The 24085-nt window shown below is 39.3% G+C and overlaps 1 long non-coding RNA gene across 1 annotated transcript in view; it reads right to left on the bottom strand.

The window, feature by feature from the left end:
- Window positions 1-704: 704 nt before the first annotated feature.
- Window positions 705-24085, bottom strand: part of LOC128113729 (uncharacterized) — a 30635-nt gene continuing 7254 nt past the window's right edge. Inside the window, exons 3-7 of the long non-coding RNA XR_008219609.1 lie at window positions 13556-13611; window positions 9165-9259; window positions 8701-8755; window positions 7224-7441; window positions 705-826 (exon numbers count right to left, since the gene is read on the bottom strand). This is a non-coding gene — a long non-coding RNA (uncharacterized LOC128113729). The remainder of the gene's footprint in view (window positions 827-7223; window positions 7442-8700; window positions 8756-9164; window positions 9260-13555; window positions 13612-24085) is intronic.

Here is a 24085-nt window from a genome sequence, read left to right as displayed (position 1 = left end):
AAAGCATTTCATAACGATACTTCCAGAAATTCTATATTTTTAAGAAGAAAAGCATAATGTTCTTTCAGCATTTCCTAATTCAGAAATAAAATAATTCTCACATAAAATCATTGGCAAAGTTTCTAACCATAATAAAGGATGCCCCCAAGAAATGTAATTATTGTTGAACTACATAGTGCTCCCTCTTCCCTTCCTAATCTCATGCTGAGATAAAATGTTTAATTCTCTCTCTCTCTCTCTCTCTCTCTCTCTCTCTCTCTCTCTCTCTCTCTCTCCCCCCCCTTCTGTCTTTTATCCCAGGACTAATGAAGGATGGAAGCAGAAAAGAGATTGAGGAGATTTTTCCAAGCCAGTCTGAAAAGGGTATTCAAATTCCCTCTGAGTCTTTCACAGCCACTTGGGGCCTTCTGAAGAATTTAAATATAAATAAACAGTTTTCACATAGCAACAACTTTGCTGTGGAAACTTAATGAGTCACACAATAGCCTGTGGCTATGTGTAAATTTGTTCTTATCTTTCTTTGTCTTTTGTCTAAAACAGAGATCTGCAAACTCTAATGGACAGGAAACTAAATATGGTTGTGAACCATAGACTCTTTCTTACAATAGTTGAACTTTGTCCTTAAGGAACAGAAATGCAGACAATACAAAAATAAATGTGTATGGCTTTGTTCCAATAAAACTTTATTTGTAAAAATGGGTCTTCTTTCCTCATCTCATCTAGAAGAAGAAACATAAAGAACTGCACATTAGGATAACATCTTGGTGCTTCTTGACATCTTTTCCATCCAGTGGCTCCACCACTGCCTTTTGGCATACTAAAATATCTGGAAAGACAGGAGATATCTTTGAGTCACACATGGAAATACCAACAGCTATGAAAAACTTGTGAGACAAGAAACACAATGGAAAATAATACGGTTCTGTCTCCAGTGGTATCTTATCCATGTTCAGCCAAACCGTGTGTTTCCTGCACCTTAGAAAGTCTAGAAAAGTTCTGTATAATAGAGTCATGCCACACACAGACATAAACAAATGTGCCAGTGGATTGTTGGCGCATGAAAAAAATGAATGTTATTTCATTTCTGCAATGCAGATCTCTTTAACCAAAACAGATATGTCTTATACTGACTCAGGTTTCTTTCACAGATTCATAAGTCATAACACCACCTGATATACCCATCCTGACATAAACAGACTGAGGTAATGTTCAACAATCCTTCTGTCTCTCATCTCAGGGCTTTACAAAATCACAGTGAAGGTGTTATACAAATTTCTCAGAGGAGTGCCCATCACTACTTAGAGCTTCTAGGACAGTCCATGAGGACAAAGCACGAACAACCACTATTGGTGAAATTATTAAGGCCACTCCACATAGTTAAAAGGGAGATTTAGTTAGTGGTGTAACTTAAAAATGAAGGGATAGGTAGGTTGCAGGTTCTGAGAAAGACGCAGCACAGTCTGGCGGTGTTCTCTGGAGAACTCTCCTCAGTCTGCCTCTAGCGTCCAGGGTCCAGGAAAACAAGAGAGGGCAGCGCATCTGGATCTCGGGTCTTCAGGGCCCTCTCTTAGCCCCGCCTTGTAGGCGTGACAGTTACCAAAGCCTCAATGGGGGTTGGAACTTCCAGACCAAAGCTGGAATAGCTACCCACTACAAACCACATCATTACTGAGAAAGTGGAACAAATACAGAGATCTGATCACTAAACATTCATTTCTATTCCGCTTATATGTTACGTTTGGAAAAAGTGATAGAAAAGTTTTCAAAAGTGAAAAATAAGGTTCAACATTGCAACCTCAAATGCTACAATTACTTCATCCTTTGTCTTCATTCGTGCATTCTTTCAACTCCTTTTTAAAATATATTCTTGACTGCACTTCATTGATTGAAATTTCTTGTGAAGGAACACACACACACACACACACACACACACACACACACACACACACACGCACACACACATACACACACATACACACCAGAGGAAAAAAGATAAAGCAAAGCAAGGGAAAATGTTGAAACTTGCACTTTCAAATCAGCATCACAGGGAGCTCAGATTGACAAATTTAGTGAATAAAAGCATAGAAGAGTATTTAAAAGAAAAAATTCTTTGGAATACACTTACCCTAAGAATTATTCATCATTTATCTGAAATTAAAATTTAGTTGGATATGTTGTATTTTATTTGGCAATCTTAGCTGGAAGGAATATTACTTTCTCAGTCTTTATAATGAAAATAGCCATAAAAGATTTCAGTTCATAATGCTTTTTGAAATTATTAAAGAATCGGAATTTTGAAGCCCACGCAATTCCATACCCTCTCTCTTTCTCTTTTTAGAAAACAAATAAGTACGCAAAGAAAATAAAAGAAAAAAGAAAAACAAGGAAAAACACACACACAACTCAAAAAAATCCATAAAAACACTAAATCAGTAACCATAATATACAAGCAAAAGGCCAGTAAAACAAAACAAAAAGCACAAGCAGAGAGCTATGCTACAAAAAGTCTACAAAAGTACAATTGAGTAGGGTTTCTGCTGGCCATTTGCTTCTAGGCATGGGGCCTACCATTAAGTGGGTTAGTTGGTTAATAGGCCCAGTAAGACTACATCAGAAAGAGCTATTTTTTTTTTCTTTACAAACAGATATCATTTGGAGATAGTTTCTTGGTTAGGAGTAGGAACCAGTGTCCACTTGGTTAGGAACGGGGACCAGTGTCCACTTGGTTAGGAACAGGGACCAGTGTCCACTTGCCCCTCTCAATACCAGAACTCTATCTGGCTTGAACCTACACAGGCCCTACACGTGCTACCACTGTCTCTGTTAGCACATATGTGCCTCAGGCATGTTGTGTCTGGAAGACACTGTTTCCTTGAGGTTATCTAGCACCTCTGGATTTTACAATCTTTCTGCCTCCTCTTCCTCATAGCCCTCTAAACCTTGAGAAGAGTTGTTTAATGAAAACATGAAATTTTTTTGATTGAGGTGTCAAAAACATACATTGGAGAAAGGACTGGATCTCAATAAATGTTGCTTAGAAACCTTATAACATATCTACATGTAGACAATTGAAACATAACCTTTCTAAATCTATAACCTTCATATATAACAAAAACAACTCAAGATATATTAAACCCAAATACAAGATTTGAAACTTTGATCCTAGTAGAAAAAATATAGGGAAAGTCTTTCAAGACATTGGTACAGGCAAGGATTTTCTGGAATTCTAAAGCCTAGGAAAGAAAAGCAAAAACTGGAAAATAGGATTGCATCAAACTAAAAAGTTTCCTACATAGCAAACAACCACCAGAGTATAAAAGTGATCTGTTCAATAGGGAAAATACACTTGACAAAGGGTCAATATCAAGTATGTTAAAAAATTCAGAGATATTTTTATTAATTCTTCATGCATTCCATGTAATATATTTTATACATTTTCACCCCTCTTCCCTCAATTCATCTTCTTACCAATCTTTCTCCTTCCCATCTCTTCCTACCTAATGTTTCTTCTTCTTCTTCTTCTTCTTCTTCTTCTTCTTCTTCTTCTTCTTCTTCTTCTTCTTCTTCTTCTTCTTCTTCTTCTTCTTCTTCTTCTCTTCTTTCTTCTTCTTCTTCTTCTCCTCCTCCTCCTCCTCCCCATCCTCCTCCTCCTCTTTCTCCTTCTCCTCCTTCTCCTTTTTTCTCCTTCTCCTCCTTCTTCTTTTTTCTCCTCCTCCTCCTCTCTTCTTTCTTTATCAAGTTCAGTTTGTGCTTCCCAAGCTTATCTTGGGAATGGAGCTTGCTCTTGTGTGTGGTAAACTTACCAAGGGTCACACCATTAAAGAAAACTATGTGCTCTCTCCTAGCTGCTACCAACTCTCAACAGCTCTCCAGAGAGAGGTGGAATTTCATGTCCACCTTCCTTTCTCTATGTGGGGATTTTTTCTGACTGGAACTTCTGCAGCTCTTCTGCATGCTGTCACAAGTGCGGTGAGTTTGCTTATGCATCTGCCCTGCTGTGTCTGGAGAACAATTTCCTTGATGGTATTAACCACCTCTCAGCCTTAGAGGAGAACCCTATCACTCTGCTGAATGACATAGTGTTCAAATGACTGATAATGACTCATCTTTACATCCATTGATCACAGCATCTCTCCACCCTCACCGAAGAAGCTTCTCTTAGCAGTAAATGGCAAGTAACACAGAGATCCCTGACTGGTGGATGTGCCGAGAATAAAAGAATATGAAGTGCCCAGCCCTAAATGGTACATTCATATCTCATCTCTCCACCTCTTCCTCGTGGAAGAGAGAGTAGAAAGATTGCCAGAAGAAAAGTTTAAAGTGGCCAAAAGCAAAGAGTCCAATTTACAGTGCACAAAATAGACACTTCTCAGAAGAGGTAATACAAATGGTCAGAAAATATATGGAAAACACTCAAAATTGCTAGCTATTATATAAACACAAATCAAACCATAACAAAACATCATCTCATTCTAGCAAGAACAGGTATCACCAAAAAAATAAAAATAAAAAAATAAACTTGGCATGGTGATGTACAATCAATCCCGGCATTGGGAGGCCAACAGAAGGGTAACAAGCTTTCAGTCAGCATGAGCTACAAAGCAAGACCCTTCCTTTAAAAAAAAATGAAAATCGTAAGCAAACAAATAAACAAGGCTGTCAAGGATGTAAATAAAGCAGAACCATAAACAATACTAACGAGATTATAAATTAGTATGGATAAGCATATGGAGATCACTCAAAAACCTGCAGACAAATGGCTATACCCAACCTTCTCATTTCTGGGCATACACCCAAAGGAAATAAACCCTGTTTCCCAAGATGATGTGTTTATAGCGGCACTATTCACAATAGCTGAGATCAGCCAGAGTGCTCCTCGGCAGACGAACTGATAGAGAAAATGTAGTGTAGATACCCAGTGGAGAATTATTCAGTCATAAAGAGTGAAGTCAGCCTGGACATGAGTGGGGGTAATGAAGGGCGAGGGTCGAGGGAAAGAGACCTTGGGGGAGTGGGAGATCCCAGCTGGATCAACAACAGAGAGGGAGACCATGGTAAATGAAGACCACATGAGAATAGGAAGAAGCAAAGTGCTAGAGAGGCCCACAGAAATCCACAAAGATACCCCCACAACAGACTGCTGGCAATGGTCGAGAGACAGCCCAAACTGACCTACTCTGGTGGTGAGATGGCCAAATACCCTAATTGTCATGCTAGAAACTCCATCCAATGACTGAGGGATCTGGATGCAGAGATCCACGGCTAGGCCCCAGGTGGAGCTCCAGGAGTCCAATTGACGAGAAAGAGGAGGGTTTATATGAGCGAGAATTGTTGAGACCAAGGTTGGATAAAGCACAGGGACAAATAGCCAAACGAATGGAAACACATGAACTATGAACCAATGGCTGAGGGGTCCCCAACTGGATCAGGCCCTCTGAATAGGTGAGACAGTTGATTGGCTTGATCTGTTTGGGAGGCATCCAGGCAGTGGGACTGGGTCCTGCGTTCAGTGCATGAGATGGCTGTTTGAAACCTGGGGCTTATACAGGGACGCTTGGCTCAGCCTGGGAGGAGGGGACTGGACCTGCCTGGACTGAGTCTACCAGGTTGATCTCAATCCTCAATCCTCGGGGGAGTCTTTGCCCTGGAGAAGATGGGAATGGGGGGTGGGCTGGGGGGAAGGGGAGGGGGCAGGAGGGGGGAGAACAAGGGAATCCATGGCTGATATGTAGAACTAAATTATATTGCAAAATAAAATAAAATTAAATTTAAAAAAAGTGAAGTCACGTCATTTTCAGGAAAATGGATGGAATTTGAAGACATTAAGTGAAATAAGATAGACATACAAAGACAAGCTCCACATATTCTTTCTCATACATGGAAATTAAAAAAAATGATCTGCAAGTAGAATCACAGACATCATAAAAGACATACAGAAAACTGAGGTTGACTTTGTCCAGCGCGCACTGTATGTATTTATGGAAATGTCACATTGAACCCACTAATATTGATGAGAGAAATGTTTAATATTGACTTATGCTTTTATTTTGTATTCCAAAACTGATTTTCCTTTTTTAAAAATAGATTTTTTCTTTCACAATTTCTTTTTACATTTATCAAATTTTTTGAAATTATAATATAATTGCATCATTTCTTCTTTCCCTTTTCTTCCTCCAACCCTTCCTATATACCCTTCCCCACTCTCCTGCAAATATGTGGTCTCCTCTTTCATTAATTGTTATTGCATGCACATATCTACAAGTATATACATCTATATTCTCAGTTAAAACCTATTTAGTCCATATAACATTGTTTGTGTGTATGTGTTCATTACTAACAATTTGCACTGGACAACACAATTTCATAATGCATATATATATATATATATATATATATATGTATAATATTCTTTAAAGTCTCCCTTTATCCTCTCTAATCATCCTCCCCTTCCCACAAAGCCCCTTGATTTTCCCAAGTCCTCTTTTTATTTTCATGTGTGTGTCCGTTTTGTATATATACCTACTGTGCTTAACTAGGGTTTCCTGCATCAGCATGCTGGCTTGTTGTTTATTTGGAACTGAGCAATGGACCAGTGGCCACACAAGTAAGGAATATGAAACCCCCTCCTGCACAACTTCAGATGGTCAATAAATGTTCCAGGAGGGTATCTTATGAGTATCCTGTCTCATCTACTATGGAACGTTGATGAGTTCAGTCTTATTGAAAACTGCTGTGAGTTCATTTGCCACAGCCATGGCATGTCCGTAAGAAAACATTTTACTGACTTCTTCCCACCCCTCAGCTCTTAGAACTGTTCTATCCTCTCTTCTGTGATGTTCCCTAAGCCTAGGGTGAGTGCTATTATTGTCCGGTGAGGGGCTGAGAATTCAACAGCTGCTTGGTTTCAACAAATTGACCAGTAACAAGTCTCCTCATTAACTATCACCCAAACAGAAGCTTCTCTGACTGAGTCTGAGAGTAGCACTAATCTATGAATAGACTAGAAATATTTAGAGGGCAGTCTGACATCATGTCCACTTAACAACACAAAAGTACTAGGTTCCCCGCTAAGGTCTACCATCTCCCCAAGCATGCGCTTTGGCCAGGTCTACAGGACTGTGTGTGAGTTCTTCCTGTGGACTGGGGAAAATCCAATCAGAAAGCAGTGGGCTACCTCTATAACATCCATGACACTACTGCACCAATGGTAGCATACATCTTACCTGGAAGGTCAATATTGTATCTCGTAGGGTCTAAGCTGAGTTAGACTGCTGATGACTTTTCTCCTCCAGCAGCCCAAACAGTATGTCTTTGCACTCTGAAAGTTAGCAAGCAGAGCAAAGCTTCCAGCTTAGTTCCAGGTTGATTTGTCCATTTGTTGAAACCAAAGTTGTGCACCATCTTCAGCAACAGTTTCTTAGCATCTAGTTCCAGTGAGCAGCTAAGAGGAATAGCAAAAACTTGATGTCTCTTTGGTACCCCTGAAACCAAGCATCTCACACTGGGGTTTTGGTTAGTGACCCATGGCTTCGAGGAGCTACATTATCCAGCCACGCGGAGCTCCTCCCTTCAATCTCTCTCTCTTTTTAAGTCTATTATATATTTTAATTGTGTTCTTTAATTGAGTTACATTACACTTAGTAGGTTTCCATATGACTTCTACTCTCCTTTTTGCTGAAAGAGGGCAAGTCTGAGCTTTTGCTTGGATGCTTTAAAAGCGACTGTGTGCCAGTAATGTTCCAGGTTATGATGATTGATGAATTAATGGAGTTCAAGGTAAAACTGGAGCCTTCACACTAAACACAAGGTATCACTAAGAAATTTGAAACCTCTGGGACACTGAAGATAACCACAACAAAACAAACACTAAGCCTATCTCAACTCCCAAATTAACTGAAATTCTCACACGAAATACCTAACCAAAAGAAAAGGTATGCTTATTCAAGCATAAGAACTGTGTGCCTATTTTTCCAGTGTCATATATGTAATGCTTGCATTTCAAAAAATGTTAGGAGGTATAGGAAAAGGGAAGAAAACACAGAATTCTCCTCAGAACCAGACTTAACTGTAATAGACATGTAGGAAATTATTTTTTCTTAAATAACAACTATTAGCACAGTAAATGCTCTTCAAAAAGTGAAATCAAGGCATCATCCAAGATCAAATAAACAATTTAAGCAGGAAGATCAAAAAGAATCCAAGGAAAATACTAAAAATTGAAAACAACTGAACAGAGCTAAAGAATGACCTGAGGGGTCATTAGAAGGTTCAGGTTTGCTAACGAATGCATAGGGTAATTGGTAGACATTCATAGACACGACAAACAACCCCATTTAGGATGGCTCAGCTAGTTTTAAACTTTACAGTGGTATGAAGAGGATGCATGTCCAATAGTAACTGTACTTCAAATTTCAGCCTTTGTTCTTCCCCAGGCAAGTACATTTCCTTGTGAGGCTGGTCAGTGACAGTTAGCCACAGCTCCCAGTTAACACTCAGGCTCCAGGGAAGCAACTAGAACTCTATAATATATTGTGTTACTAAGTAAGTAATGATGTTCATTAGGGTGGCTGCATTACACAGAAATATTACCTATATTTTTAACTTATGATATATTTATTGGAATGTAATCCAATCACAGGTGGAGAGACATTTTTATTACGGCTGAAACAGAAAAGAGGAAAAATGAGAAAAACAACATACCAAAACTTTCGAGATCTGTGAGACAGAAACATTTGTAGCACACATAAATGGAACCCTAAAAGAGAAGAGTGGATAGGGAAGATGAACTCTTTGAAGAAAGTTGGTAAAGAACTTCCCAAAATAAATGACAGATAATTGAGTAGTGAAAAACAATTTACTGAAATCCACACCCTGACCAATGCGGGAATCCAAATGTTCAAAAAAAAAAAAAAGCCATATAAGATTTTTGGAAAGCAGCTGGGCGGTGGTGGCGCACGCCTTTAATCCCAGTACTCAGGAGCCAGGCGGATCTCTGTGACTTCGAGGCCAGCCTGGGCTACAGAGTGAGTTCCAGGAAAGGAGCAAAGCTACACAGAGAAACCCTGTCTCAAAAAACCAAAAAATTAAAAATTAAAAAAAATTTTAAAAAGATTTTTGGAAAGCAGCATGCCAAAGAAAGATGAACTAGACAGTGGGTTACTCACTAAAACTAGTGAAGCAGCAGGCAACGCAAAAGCAGGACTGGGGACGAGGCTAGGAACACCGAGACCGTCAGAGTTCTGTAACCTGTGAAAATAAGCTTTAAAACAGAGAGATAAAGGCTTTCTCAAACAAATGAGAAATAGTGGCATTTTTACATATAACGTTACTCAAGAAAATGAATAGGAAATTTTTTAGACAAAAATAGCTATCAGATGAGAATGTGTATATACACAAAGAAAATTAAAAAGCACCACATACTGAGAGAAAATGCCTACAAAGCTGTCTTATTACCCACCTATCTAAAAGACAGAGAACTCTCCAAACTCAACACTACTGAAAAAAAATTTTCCTTATCATCTAATACATTTGGTAGTAAAAATACACTTCCTAATGCAGATATATATAAAATAATTATATTTCTTTGTTAAAATTATATAAGATACAATGCCCATAAAGTAATAAATGAGTTTATTTTTAACTGATGCACATTTAAGATAGAATCCTCTGTGGTGGTTTGAAAGAAAATGGCCCCCAAAGGGAGTGGCACCATTAGGAGGTGTGGCCTTGTTGGGTGCATCACTGTGGGGGCGGGGCTTTGAGATCTCTTTTTTTTTCTTAAGCTTCCCTCAGTGAGACAGTCAGTCAAGTCAGTCGATTCCTGTTGCCTGCAAGATGTAGCACTCTCAGCTCCAGGACCACATCTGCCTGCACGCTGCCATGCTCTCCGTCAGGATGGTAATAGACTGAACCTCTGAAACTGTAAGTGAACCACCCTCAACTAAATTTTTTTTTGTTTTTTGTTTTTAATAGGAGTTGCCGTGGTCATGGTGTCTCTTCATAGCAACAGAAAACCCTAACTAAGACACCCTCATTGTTTGACCTAGTAGAAACTAAACATCAGTCATGTGTTGACACTGGATGCAGACATATATAAATATTCCAGTCAGCTTCTATGTTATGCCACTTCATTTTTTTTATTCAGAAACTGTCTATGAGACTATTACAGTGTCAGCTCTATTTCAGAAAACTATGAGAGTGTCCCTTCCATTCTGGTTTTCTAACCTAGTGGAGTGTTAGTCCTTAAACTCTTCCTTAAGATATTCCCAGTTTCTTTGGTGTCATCATATTTCCCTGTCCATTTCTGATTCTGTTAATTTGGGTCATCTTTTTCTTTTGAATAATTGGACTAAAGGCCTGCCAATCTTGTTTATTTACCCAAAGAACCAGCTCTTAGGTTTCTTGAAACTGTGTACTAGTTTCTTTGTTTCTATTTCATTCATTTCTGCTTTGGTTTTTATTTCTTCCTGACCACGGGATTTGGATTTGGTTTGTTCTTATTTTTCTAAATCGAGTCATATTAGTAAGTCATTTATTTGTACTTTTTCTGATTCTGTATTATTTCCTTGAGAACTTCACACAATGAAAACCACATTTTAAAAAAATAAAGAGGAACACATCTCAGACGAGCCTTTATGCTACACATGATAAAGGAGTTATCACTCCCCACCCGAGAAATGTAAACGCAAGCTGCAATGAGACCTCAGTGTACCGAAGAAGACTATATAGAGTTGGGTGGAAGTGTTTGAAAACTCTAAGTAAAATGATTATAAAATTAAAAGATACCAAAAAAGTAAGAGATCATTTTTTATTGTTGAGATCCCAGTAGCAAAAGATGACAATGACTGCTGGAGAAGGTTCTAACAAAGGGAGACAGAAGTGCTAGGGACAAACATTGACCAGGGCCCTGGAGTCTTTCCCATGGACCAGTCAGACCATGGAAAGCAGCCCCTCTGAACTCAAGGTTTCCTTGTGGCTCTGGCTGATAGCACAGAAAGTCCAGTAACCTTTGGCATTTACACCTCACTTCTCATATATAAACAAGTCCAGATGTGAGAGCATGAGAAGACAAGGAAGGAATGCTCTAGGAAACTCTTCAGTATAGGTTATCTGCTGTTCCATTTAGGTCTAGAATACTACTCGATAATGAAACACATTTAGCTGCAATAAATTCTTATTTTGATGTGATGATTCCTATCCTAGTGACTGTTTCCACTTGCACTTACAGACAATTTTATCCCTTTCTTTATACAATTCTAAAACTTCACTGGAAGGAGTTGACTTTGGCCTTTGTGTAGAACGGGCTTCTCCTAACTCCCCTCAATAAGCTTACCTCCTAGACGTTATTCTTCAGTCTTTCGAAGAAAAATTAAACCTGTTTAAGACTAGCTTGATGTCTAGACTTTAATGTTTAAAATCTTTTTTAGGTGTGCTCATACTCAGCCACACATCTGGGAGATTTTTCCCAAAACTTTGACCTAACTAGTCCTTGAATCCAATTCATGATTTCTTCATTGAAATACACAATATATAAAATATGACATAATTTTCCTCACTCATCACATATAACCACCTTTTAAAAAGCCAACTACATTTTTTTTTGGCTGAAAACCCATTCAGTAAAAGTCACATTTATATATATATATATATATATATATATATATATATATATATATATATATATATATGTGGAAAAGTTCCAATTCTCCAAAGAATGCTTTTCTACATAAAGTAAACATGTAGCAAATCACTCTTTTCTTTCCTTAATTAGTTGATATTTCTTGTGAGAAGCAAACCTTGGCTGTATCTCCTTTTAGTCATTCTGGCTCTGAACATAAAAATTATACCCCAAGAACTAACTGTGTTTCCCCTTCCCTTGCCCACTGTGTTCTACAGGTGAGGAACAGAAAATCCTAGCCTGTCCCAGAGTCCTCAGAGCCACCCCTGTCCATCCATCCTATTGAACTGGTTTAGAATGTGAGTCCAGTCCTCCAGCTGCTACCGCTTTGCAGCAGCTCTGTTTCCAAAACATGCTCCATCTTCTCAAATTATTCAAGACAGGTGCCATTACTCATACCTCTCAGTGAAATGGGAAGAGCTTCCTCCCCTCTGACCCCAGATATCCTCTCCATTCTCCCGCCCATGAGAAGCAAATTTTAAAGAGGAACTCTGATTTCACTGTTCTGATTTTGTGTTAGATATTTTCACTGGAATGAAAAAGCAGCCAACTTCTGTGACAGAAGCCATAATTGCTTGCATTACTGGGTGGTATTAAAACATTTCCTTGACTCTCATTTTAGATTATGATGATCTTGACCGCAAGGATGATACCAGTGTTACCATATCTAACTCAGAAAATGTTTTAGCATATTTAAAAATAAACTATGTAACCACAGTACAATTTAATCTAATATTTAGAGATTATTATTAGGACCTACAATGGAAATTCTTTGGAAAAAATCATTTTGATACATGAGATATGTTATCTATGTAAAAGGATCTGAACTCCAGTAAATGAAAAGATGTAAGAACATTAAGATCCAGGATGGCCTGATTATTTCTTATAACCAAAAGAAATGTTAATGGGCTGTTTATTCAGTAACAGCTGGTTTGGCCAATGGTCTTCTAGTTAGGACTTAGGGAATGATGAACTTAGCTTTCACATATAAAGAAAATGGAACTAATAATCTTCCACCTAAATTTAAGCCTTTCCAAAGGTTCTAAAATAACCTTTGAAAAGGAGAGGTGAACTTTCAAACCATACCTATGATAGAAATGTGGTTGAACTGTGGTTTGGTTTTATGTGTTGTTAGATATATTTATCTAAAGATCTCCATCTATAATGAGACTGTTGACTCTTCACTCATCAAAAGCTAGCAGTCAAACCCATGGCCCCATGGTTCTTGAAGCTCCTTAAATGAACTGCCCATCATCCCAGAGAGACAATTTCTCTTGGCTTCTATAACAGAGAAGAAAGAATAATACCAAGGAGTCTACAGCTGCTTGGGCATGAGGCAATGATTTTCCATCCATACTGTAGCATTTGGCCCCCAAACCACTTTTTACACCCCACTGTGCATGTCTGTGAGGGAAGGAAATGGAGTTGGAACTACATGGGACCACATGAGACTTAGAAATGCTTCTTTTGGCATTGAGCACGAGACAAACTGAAGAAGTTGTTCCCCAAGACACGGCACCAATTCTTTATTAATACTGGAACAACCGACGTTAGGGTGGGTGCTCTTCAGATCTCTTTACCCATTCTGTCTCTTGACAGGCCTTCCAAGACACTGTTACAAGACTACTTAGTTCGTACCTCCCGTTAGCTGGGCTAGGATGAGCCTATTTTTCAGTGACCCAGAGGTACTGCCCCATGCTCGTGCTCATAAGCACAATGTCATTGGCATATTGGGGACAAGCTGGAACCAGCTACAAAAGCAGAGAGAGAATGCCCTGAAGACCAAATTCAAAGCAAATACCTAGAAGTCTTGTGTCATACAAATTATGAAAGCAAGGAGGAAATTATCAACCCTGACTGAAGCATGAACTTCTTTACCTTCAAAGTGAGTTGTGTTGGGATCTGTTATGGCAGATTGAGACCAAGCTCACCTCCTGGAGTAAAAAGAAAAAAAAAACTTACTTGGAGTCCAATTGGTGAGAAAGAGGAGGGTTTGTATGAGCAAGAATTGTTGAGACCAAGGTTGGATAAAGTACAGGCACAAATAGCCAAACGAATGGAAACACATGAACTATGAACCAATGGCTGAGGAATCCCCAACTGAATCAGGCCCTCTGGATAAGTAAGACAGCTGATTAGCTTGATCTGTTTGGGAGGCATCCAGGCAGTGGGACCGGGTCCTGTGCTCAGTGCATGAGTTGGCTGTTTGAAACCTGGGGCTTATACAGGGACACTTGGCTCAGCCTGGGAGGAGGGGACTGGACCTGCCTGGACTAAATCTACCAGGTTGATCTCAGTCCTCAGGGGAGTCTTTGCCCTGGAGGAGATGGGAATGGGGAGTGGGCTGGGGGGAAGGCGGTTGGAGGGAGGGAGGAGAACAAGGGAATCTGTGGCTGATATGTAAAATTAAATTAAATTATAAAAGAAAAGGAGGGAGGGAGAGAAGGAGAAGGAAGGAAGGATATATGAAGTTGAGAGGGACTATGAGAGGCTTCCTGGAAGAAGCTAGAAAGTAAGAGTGTGAGTGGACTTGCTACATGTATAAAATTTTCAATTAAATAATTAAAATAAAACTTAAAAAGTGAAAAAAATATCTGTATTGTTCACAAATGGACTATGCCAATAAGTTGACATGGTTGACTTTAAAAACAACAACAAAAAAGAAAATGAAATGAGCTGTTGGAGTGAGGGGCTTATCTTTACACACAAGAGACACTAAACAGGCAGTGTAGTGTAGTGGTTAATGATTCTGAAGTTAGCCAGACTGGCTTAAATGCAGTTCTGCTGCTGTCTAACTAGTCTAGAAGATTCTGGGCATCAAGCATTCTGTATCTGTAAAAGCAAAGAGCAGTGTTCACCGTCTAGAGTTACTGGTAGACGGGGGATTAAGTGGGAGCAAATGAGCAAAAATTAATACACAAAGCAAACACCCTCGGAAGCACAGCACTTCCTTACAACTCTCTCTTCCTTCCTCTGGGAACATTCCTCCACTGCTTCTTTCCTTGTCTTCGTTTCTCACTTTTCACATCTGCCTGCCTTTGATGACCTCTAAAACACCTTGAGTAAGTGCTCAGTGAGACTATCTCCACCGCTGGATGCTTTTCACCAGCTTGTAAGGGATCCAAGTGTTTCTGCTTGTTTGAGGAGTCTCCTGTTATGTTACTGGATGTTATCTTCTACTTGGAACATTTTCTTGAGCAATTTGATTACGATGAAGAGCGTTCCACCATCCCTAAAGCCGTGTAAGACATGCTGGAAAGGAGAAAGCCTGAATGTTTATTATTGAATTTTTAAAAACTTTTTATTTGGAAATTCTTTGGCAATTTACAGAAAAGATTCAATAATGAGAGATTTACATGATCAAACTTCATATCTACATATGAAATTTTCAAAGAATAAATAATTTTTAAATTTTTATTAGATTTATTCATTTTCTTTCATGTGAGTGTTTTGCCTGAATGTATGTATGTGCTCCACATGTATGCTCGGTATTGGTGAAGGTCATAAGTGGACATCTGATCCCTAGAACTGCAATATGAATGGTTGTAAACCACTGTGCGGGTGCAGAAAATCAAACTCTGTGCTAAGAGCCATAATTGCTCTTAACTGTTAAACCATCCAACCTCAAATAAAAATAAAAATTTGTTTCAGTGAAACAAATAAGAACAGTCCAGAGACTACCTGTCTTGGCTCCTTTTGTGATGCTGAAACAGAACACTTGTGATTGAGGAGTTCATAAAGAATATTAATGTTCTCGGCTCATAATACCGTGGCTGAGGAATCCCAGAGTAAAGGGCTGCACACCGTGGAGCCTTCTGGCTTCATCATTCCATGAAAAGGGTAGAAAAAGAAATACAAGATAAAAATATAAGGAAGTTGATGGAGGTATTGAATTCATCCTTTCATCAAAAACTACTGCCACACTGAGTGGTAGTGGTGGTGCACACCTTTAATCCCAGCACACAGTCGGTAGAGGCAGGTGGATCTCTGAGTTCAAGGCCAGATGGTCTACAAAGTGAGTTCCAGGACAGCCATGCTACATTGAGAAACCCTGTCTCAAAAAAACCCCACTGCCACAAGAATTAATCCAATTCTAAGTTAATAACATAAATTCACTCATGGGGCCATAGGTCTATGATCAAATCATCTTTTGAAGCTTCACTTACCACTGTTACATTATGGATTCATTTTCTAAAATATAAACTATGAGGAATGATTTCCAGCTATCAAAACACCCTTGGATACATGTACACATAACATTGTATCATCTTGCTATATATAACCATGTTCTCTGTGTGTGTGTGTGTCTGCATGCAATATATACACATATCTACTTAGAGTTATACATAAATATTTACATATATGACACATTGTATTTAAAATTATTTTATTTTATTTTATTTTACAATACAATACAGTTCTACATATCAGCCACGGATTCCCTTGTTCTCCCCCCTCCCGCCTCCCTCTCCTTCCCCCCAGACCACCCCCCATTCCCACTTCCTCCTGGGCAAAGCCTCCCCCGCGGACTGAGATCAATCTGGTAGATTCAGTCCAGGCAGGTCCAGTCCCCTCCTCCCAGGCTAAGCCAAGCGACCCTGCATAAGCCCCAGGTTTCAAACAGCCAACTCATGCACTGAGCACAGGACCTGGTCCCACTGCCTGGATGCCTCCCAAACAGATCAAGCCAATCAATTGTCTCACCCATTCAGAGGGCCTGATCCAGTTGGGGGCCCATCAGCCATTGGCTCATAGTTCATGTGTTTCCATTTGTTTGGCTATTTGTCCCTGTGCTTTATCCAACCTTGGTCTCAACAGTTCTTGCTCATATAAACCCTCCTCTTTCTCGCTAATTGAACTCCCAGAGATCCACCCAGGGCCTAGCCGGTGGATCTCTGCATCCAGATCCCTCAGTCATTGGATGGGGTTTCTAGCACGACAATTAGGGTGTTTGGCCATCCCATCACCAGAGTAGGTCAGTTCGGGCTGTCTCTTGACCATTGCCAGCAGTCTATTGTGGGGATATCTTTGTGGATTTCTGTGGGCCTCTCTAGCACTTTGCTTCTTCCTATTCTCATGTGGTCTTCATTTACCATGGTCTCCTATTCCTTGTTCTCCCTTTCTGTTCTTGATCCAGCTTGGATCTCCCGCTCCCCCAAGCTCTCTTTCCTTCGACCCTTGCCCTTCATTTCCCCCACTCATGTCCACGCTGTTCATGTAGATCTCACCCATTTCTCTGTCATTGGGCGATCCCTGTGTCTTTAAAATTAATTTTTAAAGATTCAAGTTTTTAGTCCTATGTGTATGTGTTTGCCTGTCTGAGTTCATGTGTACCACATGCATGCAGTGACCATACAAGAGGTATTCTATCCCTAGGAACTGGAGTCACAGACAGTTGTAAGCCACCAGGGTGTCCTGTCAACCCAACCCAGGTCCTCTACAAGAGCAGTAAGTGCTCTTTAACTACTGAGCAACTCACCATCCTCCATTATATTTAGGAGATATAATATTTTCTATATCATTTGTAAAACATTCACATATTAGTTCCTTGTCCCTCAATATCTTAGTATATATTATTTAAGAATATGTGAGTATGTTCATTTATATGATTGATATAGTTGTTTTATGTTGTGGAATATTATTTCAACTGGGCAAAGATGTGTTACACTTGTTTATGCTGTGGAATATTATTTTAACTGCATGATGATGTGTTATATTTCCTTATGCTGCACTTATTTAACCATGTAAGGATGTGTACTTAATCATGTAAAGATGTGTTGCATCTGTTTCACCTTGCCTGCCTAAGGCACCTGATTGGTCTAATAAAAATCTAAAGAGCCAATAGCTAAGCAGAAGAGGGATAGGTGGGGCTGCCAGCAGAGAGAATAAATAGGAAAAGGAGAGAAGAAGAAGAAGAAGAAGAAGAAGAAGAAGAAGAAGAAGAAGAAGAAGAAGAAGAAGAAGAAGAAGAAGAGAAGAGAGAAGAGAGAAAAGAAGGAGAAGGAGAGAAAAAGCGAGACACCCAAGACAAGAAGCCAGGCAGCCGCCAGCCAGCAGACATGAAAAACAGTGAAAGTAAGATATACAGAAGAAAGAAAAGTAGAAAGCCCTGAGATAAAAGGTAGATAAAAAGAAACAGGTTAGTTTAAGTTAAAAGAGCTAGCCAGAAATGTGAGTAAGCTAGGCCGAGCATTCATACTAAAAATAAGTCTCTATGTCATGATTTGGGAGCTGGTTGGTGGTCCCACAAGAAAAAGCCTGGTTCAATTTTATTTAATATATTGCCTTTATTCCAGTTTTTTCAACTGATACAATGGCGTTCTTTACAGAATTGTTTTCTGCCAGCATCCACTCTAATATGGTATTTCATTAGTTGTCCAATCTCTTTAGTATCCTTTAATTGAAAACATTTCTACAGCCAGAACCTTAAATTTTATAACAGTTCATTCTTCTCACTTTAGGCCTCGTAAACTTAGAATGTATGTAGAACAATGTCACCTTAACCTCTCCCTAAACAGACAATTTAACCCAGTCATTTAAAACTATATTAGGTATGTTGTTTCAAACCCACATGATCTATTTCTAAATATTACTTATTTGAATGGTTAAAAAAAAGTTAAACTAGAAAACTCCTCAATATTATTGCCTTGTGTTCCAGAAATAAGAATAATGACCTTACAGCAGGAAACTATAGATTTCTTGACAAATTGTCAGGAAAGACATAATTGAGCATATTTCTTTAAAAGTTGAAGACTTGGAAAAGTATTTATAATGTATTCATTATTCCTTAAAGGCAGTTATTTAATTCTTAAAGAGCGGTATCCATTTGCCTTTTGTAGCTTAAAAATTATCAGAGGCACACTTATTTAGGAATAGCACATGACAGGAAGTTTCAATTGTTGAAAAACTCAGACATCTTGAGAATCTTGTAGCACTAGTCTTGTGTTCTGGGTGCTGTCAGGTTCGCTGGAGTAAGTCTGATGAGGGCTGGTTAACATCTCCTCTGTCCTTTCTTCTAACACTGAGATCTTCCCCTGACTGTTCCTAAGTAAGGAAAGAAGGTCCGAGCAGAGTTGCCAAGACACCCTGAGGCTAGATCCTGGATATTCTTTCATCATACAACCAAACACCATACACGCCAACTCTCATTAGAGACTTCATGTGCCCTGAGTGGACAACTCTTGATGAAGACTTGCCCATAGCTTCTTGGATTAAAGCCTGTGACAAAGAACTAATGTCTTGAAAAGTTGTGAATACACATAAGCAAGACAGTGAAACATAGAACACTTTCAAGACCCACCCAGATCACAAACATTGATTTAGAGTTTTCCACCAAAAACAGTATTTTGCCATGATCTAAGCTATTGGCAGACACAGCCACACAGAAAGAGCACAGGAGATGCCATCTCTGACGTGTGTTGTCTAGCTGGGTGGATAATTTCTCTTTTGTGGTCTGTGGGTAGTGGCCAATATTTGTGAAGTATGAATCAGTATTAACTCCTTCAGTCCTCACAAAAAAAAGTCCTATAATGTAGGTCATATTCTTATCCTCATTCTAAAGATGAGAATCCCAAATCCACACAGTGGCAGTCATCTATGCTAAAACGTTCTAGGGCCTATATTATTTTGTTCCTCCTCGGGCTCTGAAGCCCTATGCCCCATACAATGATATCTGAAGATGGGGATTTGTGGAGGTCAATGTATTTGTGTAAGCATATAGGGTAGACTGCTCAGGCTTTGAAATCATCCACAGGCTTCTCTTGCTTTATGGTATTGTTGGTTTGAGCCTCATGGAAGTAGCCAAAGGGGGAAAAAACAAAAAGATATTACGTGACAGATGGGATACTGGTGTATCTGGGGCAAACGCGTGTACTTGGGTCCATTTGCTGGGTTTCATTTAAAAAAATAAAGCTTTTTTATCTGAGGGTATCAAACATCAGATGGAATCACTAGCACTACAATTTTTGTTCCCTTTGCTTTTCCCTTTAAGATCACTACCAATTCGTTCTCAGCTGAACAAATGTCCCTTGGCAATGCGCCTAAGTAAACCAAAAAGAAAAGAAACATCATTGGGGAAACTAAGCACACAGAAAAGAGTGTCACAGAGAACTTAGTTGTTCTTAGATTAATTTCTCAGTTATCTTGTTACACTTCTGAGGATTTCACTTAGAGCATTGAAGTATTTTTTTCTATAACAAAAATAGAATTTTATAAGCATGTAAAAGTACAAGCACTAAGCAAAAAAGTGAGGGACTCTGAACTGATCCCTCCCACTTACAGCCTAGGGATGGCCAAGGGCATTCGTTTTTCATTTTAAGGAACTTTTTTCCAAAACTTGATTCGTTATTCCAATATAAGATGTTTTATACAAATACCTAGATTTCTGTTCTCATTTTTAAAATGTGTATATATGGGGGGTGCACATATGAGGACAGATGCCCAGAGTCCAGAAGAAGACATCTGAGTCCCTGGAGCTGGAGTTACAGTAGGCAGTTTTGAGACTCCTGCCATGGGTGTGGGGAATCGAACTCAGGTCTTCATCAAGAGCAGTATGCACTCTAACCTCTGACCCATTTCTCTAGCCCCTTGCTTCTCATTTAAAAGCCTAGAATATGGCTGAGTAATAGTGCATTGTTTTCTCCCTTACAGGTCCCTTGCATACATATTATATTAAACCAGTTTGGGTATGGTGGTATTTTATTTGTACTAAAATGTGATTTTAATTGTATGTTAATAATTCGTGAAGCGTTCCAAAAAATAAAATAAATAAATAAATAAAGTTGCCTGGGGTCAGAGCTATTAGAGCCATAGCAAGAGTGTGGCGGTGGTGGTGCACGCCTTTAATCCCAGCACTTGGTAGACAGAGCTAGGTAGATCTCTGTGTGTAAAAAGATACAGCCAGCATTTGAGACACACGCCTTTAATCTCAATCCCAACCATAGAAGACCTGGAAGTCTTTATAGACAGGCAGTGACGAGGAATGGGTTTACAACCAATGAGAAGGCAGAACCAAAAGTCTTTATACAGACAAACACACAGGAAGTAGCTCACTTTCAGAGAGCTCTCTTGGCTGAAGCAGGAAGGGTAAGGCTCTTAGCTCTGACCTCTTGGCTTTCTTCTCTGAATCGGCTCTGTGTTTCTTATTTAATAAGACGGTTGGTTACATCTACATTTGGGTTTTTAAGGAATTCCTGAGTGAGTGAACATGTGTGTCTCTGAATCTATATGAGTTTCTTATGCTTTTTCTTTAGCTCTTTTTCTTATTTGGTTGTTTTGCCATATACCGATTTGTATTTTGTCTACCTTACTTTATTTTATTATCTCTTAGACGCCCGTTTGTTTTCTAATAAGAGACAGAAAGAGTGTGGATCTAGATGGGAGGGATGATGGGGGGAACTGGAAAGAGTGGGGGAGGGGAACCATAATCAGAATGTATTTTATGAAAAAGGATCTAATTTCAATTTAAAAAGCCTCGAATATGACAATATTGGAATGACATTGTCCCACGGTGACAGTCGAGTTGAGCAGTGGCTCGGTCAGTGTAAAATGCCTGTTGCTGCTTTAGATACAGCAGTACTTGTACTGAGCTGTGTGCTCTGGGGAAAAGGGTGAAGAGCAATCGGGTCTACATGCTGCAGTTTACCCGGGCAGAGGCCCTTGGCACTGAGGGAACTCACAAGAAAAGGAAACTAAATCACCAGGGAGTGTCTCAATCAATGTTTTCAGAAGTACAGAAGGTAAAGAAGACATCTGATGACCTTCGGGGAGAATGCAAGGATTTTTTTTTTCCTTTTCCATACAAATTGCCACAAAGTCATAACTGTGTATGCAAATGAGACTAAAATAACACCGTATAAGCCTGGGCAGCATAAATAAATTCATTATGTATCCAGATTTCACTTAGGGCATTGAAGCAAGGGGCTGGAGAAATGGGTCAGAGGTTAGAGTGCATACTGCTCTTGATGAAGACCTGAGTTCGAAGGGCATTGTTCTGAAGTCTTGATTTAGTAAATACTGCGGTCTCCTGGATTTCCCCACACCCATGGCAGGAGTCTCAAAACTGCCTACTGTAACTCCAGCTCCAGGGACTCAGATGTCTTCTTCTGGACTCTGGGCATCTGTCTTCATATGTGCACCCCACACATATACACATTTTAAAAATGAGAACAGAAATCTAGGTATTTGTATAAAACATCTTATATTGGAATAACGAATCAAGTTTTGGAAAAAAGTTCCTTAAAATGAAAAACGAATGCCCTTGGCCATCCCTAGGCTGTAAGTGGGAGGGATCAGTTCAGAGTCCCTCACTTTTTTGCTTGGTGCTTGCACCTTTACATGCTTATAAAATTCTATTTTTGTTATAGAAAAAAATACTTCAATGCCCTAAGTGAAATCCTCAGATAGTGCCTGACACCTATCAAATATTCAATAGATACAGACTGTAATCGTTATCATTTGGTAAAATGAAGACAAAAAAATGAACAAATCAGACACATCACTGTGTCGCTCTAGAGCAATACACCTATGTACAGCCTGCATATCTAATGTTTTGTCAGTTTGTTGTTAATAATGACGCAGTTGTTTGTGGTTCCCAGCACATGCAACTATGCTGGGCTCTTTGTGCTCATATTGTGCTACCGATGGCCGTTTTTCTCTGATCTGCTCACTCGCCTACCATCCTGAATAGAATGGACACAAACATATTCCTCTGGTAAGCAACTTTTTTTCATGTGATATAAAGTGTTCCCTGTAACTGTGCTGTGCTGCATAAGTGATGGTTCCCCTCTGCAAGTAGTGCCTATTAACTGGAAACCATATTTATGTGCCGAGAGAAACAGGGCATTGTTCTGAAGTCTTGATTCAGTAAATACTGCGGTCTCCTGGATTTCAGAGCAAAACTGAAGCAGCAAACAAACAGGGAAATCTTTATAGCTATTGTTTAAGACTCCAGTGTGACTAGTCAAGTTTTGGATAACAGAAAAACATTGTAAGTGATATTTAAGGAAAGTGAAACAATTTTGGCATGATTTATTGTCTTAAAAACAGACTCAGGAAAACTGTTAGGGATCTATATAGCCATGCATTTATTTTATATTAGGAATTACATTCATAATATTATTTTTCTAACAGTGTCTGTTCTTTAGTCAAAGCTTGATTCAAATGTGGCATTGCTTCATATACAATAAAATAGAAATGTATGTCTATTTAAATACAAACATCTTCTAACATATTCTAACACTAGTCTCCCTTTTTAAAGCTGAGATAAAATTTAGAAGCTATTTTTGAGCCAGTGGAGACATCCACTTGGTAACTTTAACAGTGATCGATTTTTAGAGTTGCTGGTGGTCTCGAAGAATTAAGTAAGCTGTAATCAAAACAGACCTCTTTGAATGAGAAATTCAGCAACTCTGTGCTTTTAAATCCTCTTTCTCTCCAAGGAAATTATGACAGGGGATTGAGAGACAGGGTGGAAGCAAGCTTGGGAATGGGAACTTACATATGTGCACACCGACAAGCTCAAAACTGTTAGTGAAAAAAATAGTTGGATTTACACTCCCCTGTGGTTTATTAATGAATACTCCTGAGACCCTGTAAAAAAAATTCTTCCTTCCCAATGTGTATCCTAATTGTTCAAAGTCAGTAAGGACATGTTGCCATGTGAATATGAATTTGCTATTTCTGTGAAAACTTGTTATATTTACTTCTATGTATTACTATAAAAGGAGATGAAACCTATAATCTACTGAAAGAATACTATCAGGGGATGATTGTTAAATGACCCCCTCAGCATTTTCCACTTCCCAACACATTATTACATGGAGTGGCATTTTAGGTTAATTGTCAGATACATGTAAGGCTTCTCAAAGTCTCCGTACAGAATTGGCAGCAAAGCACAACCTCTGGTCAATTTCTACCCTCCAGCATAATCATGGATAGTTAGTTCACCCCACAGCCATAGGGCAGCTCCTGGGCCACAGGCACACCAAAAGCTGATTCACCTAGAATCCTGGGATGGCCTTGGCTTGGGAAGAGCTTTCCATGCTGTCCTCTCAAGCTCTTTTTGGAGGTACTAGATTTCCAGGAGACAATGGGTGCTGGGCAAAGGGAGAGCATCTCCTGAGGATGGAAGAGAAACGGGCCCCTCTATGCTTCCCACTTACAGAGAGACAAGCCTGTCTTTATCCAATTTGAATAGCTGCCAGGAAGGAGTTGTCCCCTATGCCTGCATCACACATAGTTCCTCTTCTCTCCTTTGCTGCATTTCCTAGGAATATTAGCCACCAGGAAAGATAAGATAGCCACTGGAGACTGAACATTTTCACCCCAAGCTGACCTGGCTGGGCTGTATGAAGAACACAGATTGTAAGGAAGGATTCCACTTAAATCAGTATCTAATTCTTCTCACAC

The sequence above is a fragment of the Peromyscus californicus genome, unplaced genomic scaffold, assembly GCF_007827085.1.
Source record: "Peromyscus californicus insignis strain IS unplaced genomic scaffold, ASM782708v3 Scaffold_18__1_contigs__length_77618521, whole genome shotgun sequence".
NCBI classification, from domain to species: domain Eukaryota; kingdom Metazoa; phylum Chordata; class Mammalia; order Rodentia; family Cricetidae; genus Peromyscus; species Peromyscus californicus.
This window is presented reverse-complemented; position numbering and strand designations above follow the sequence as displayed.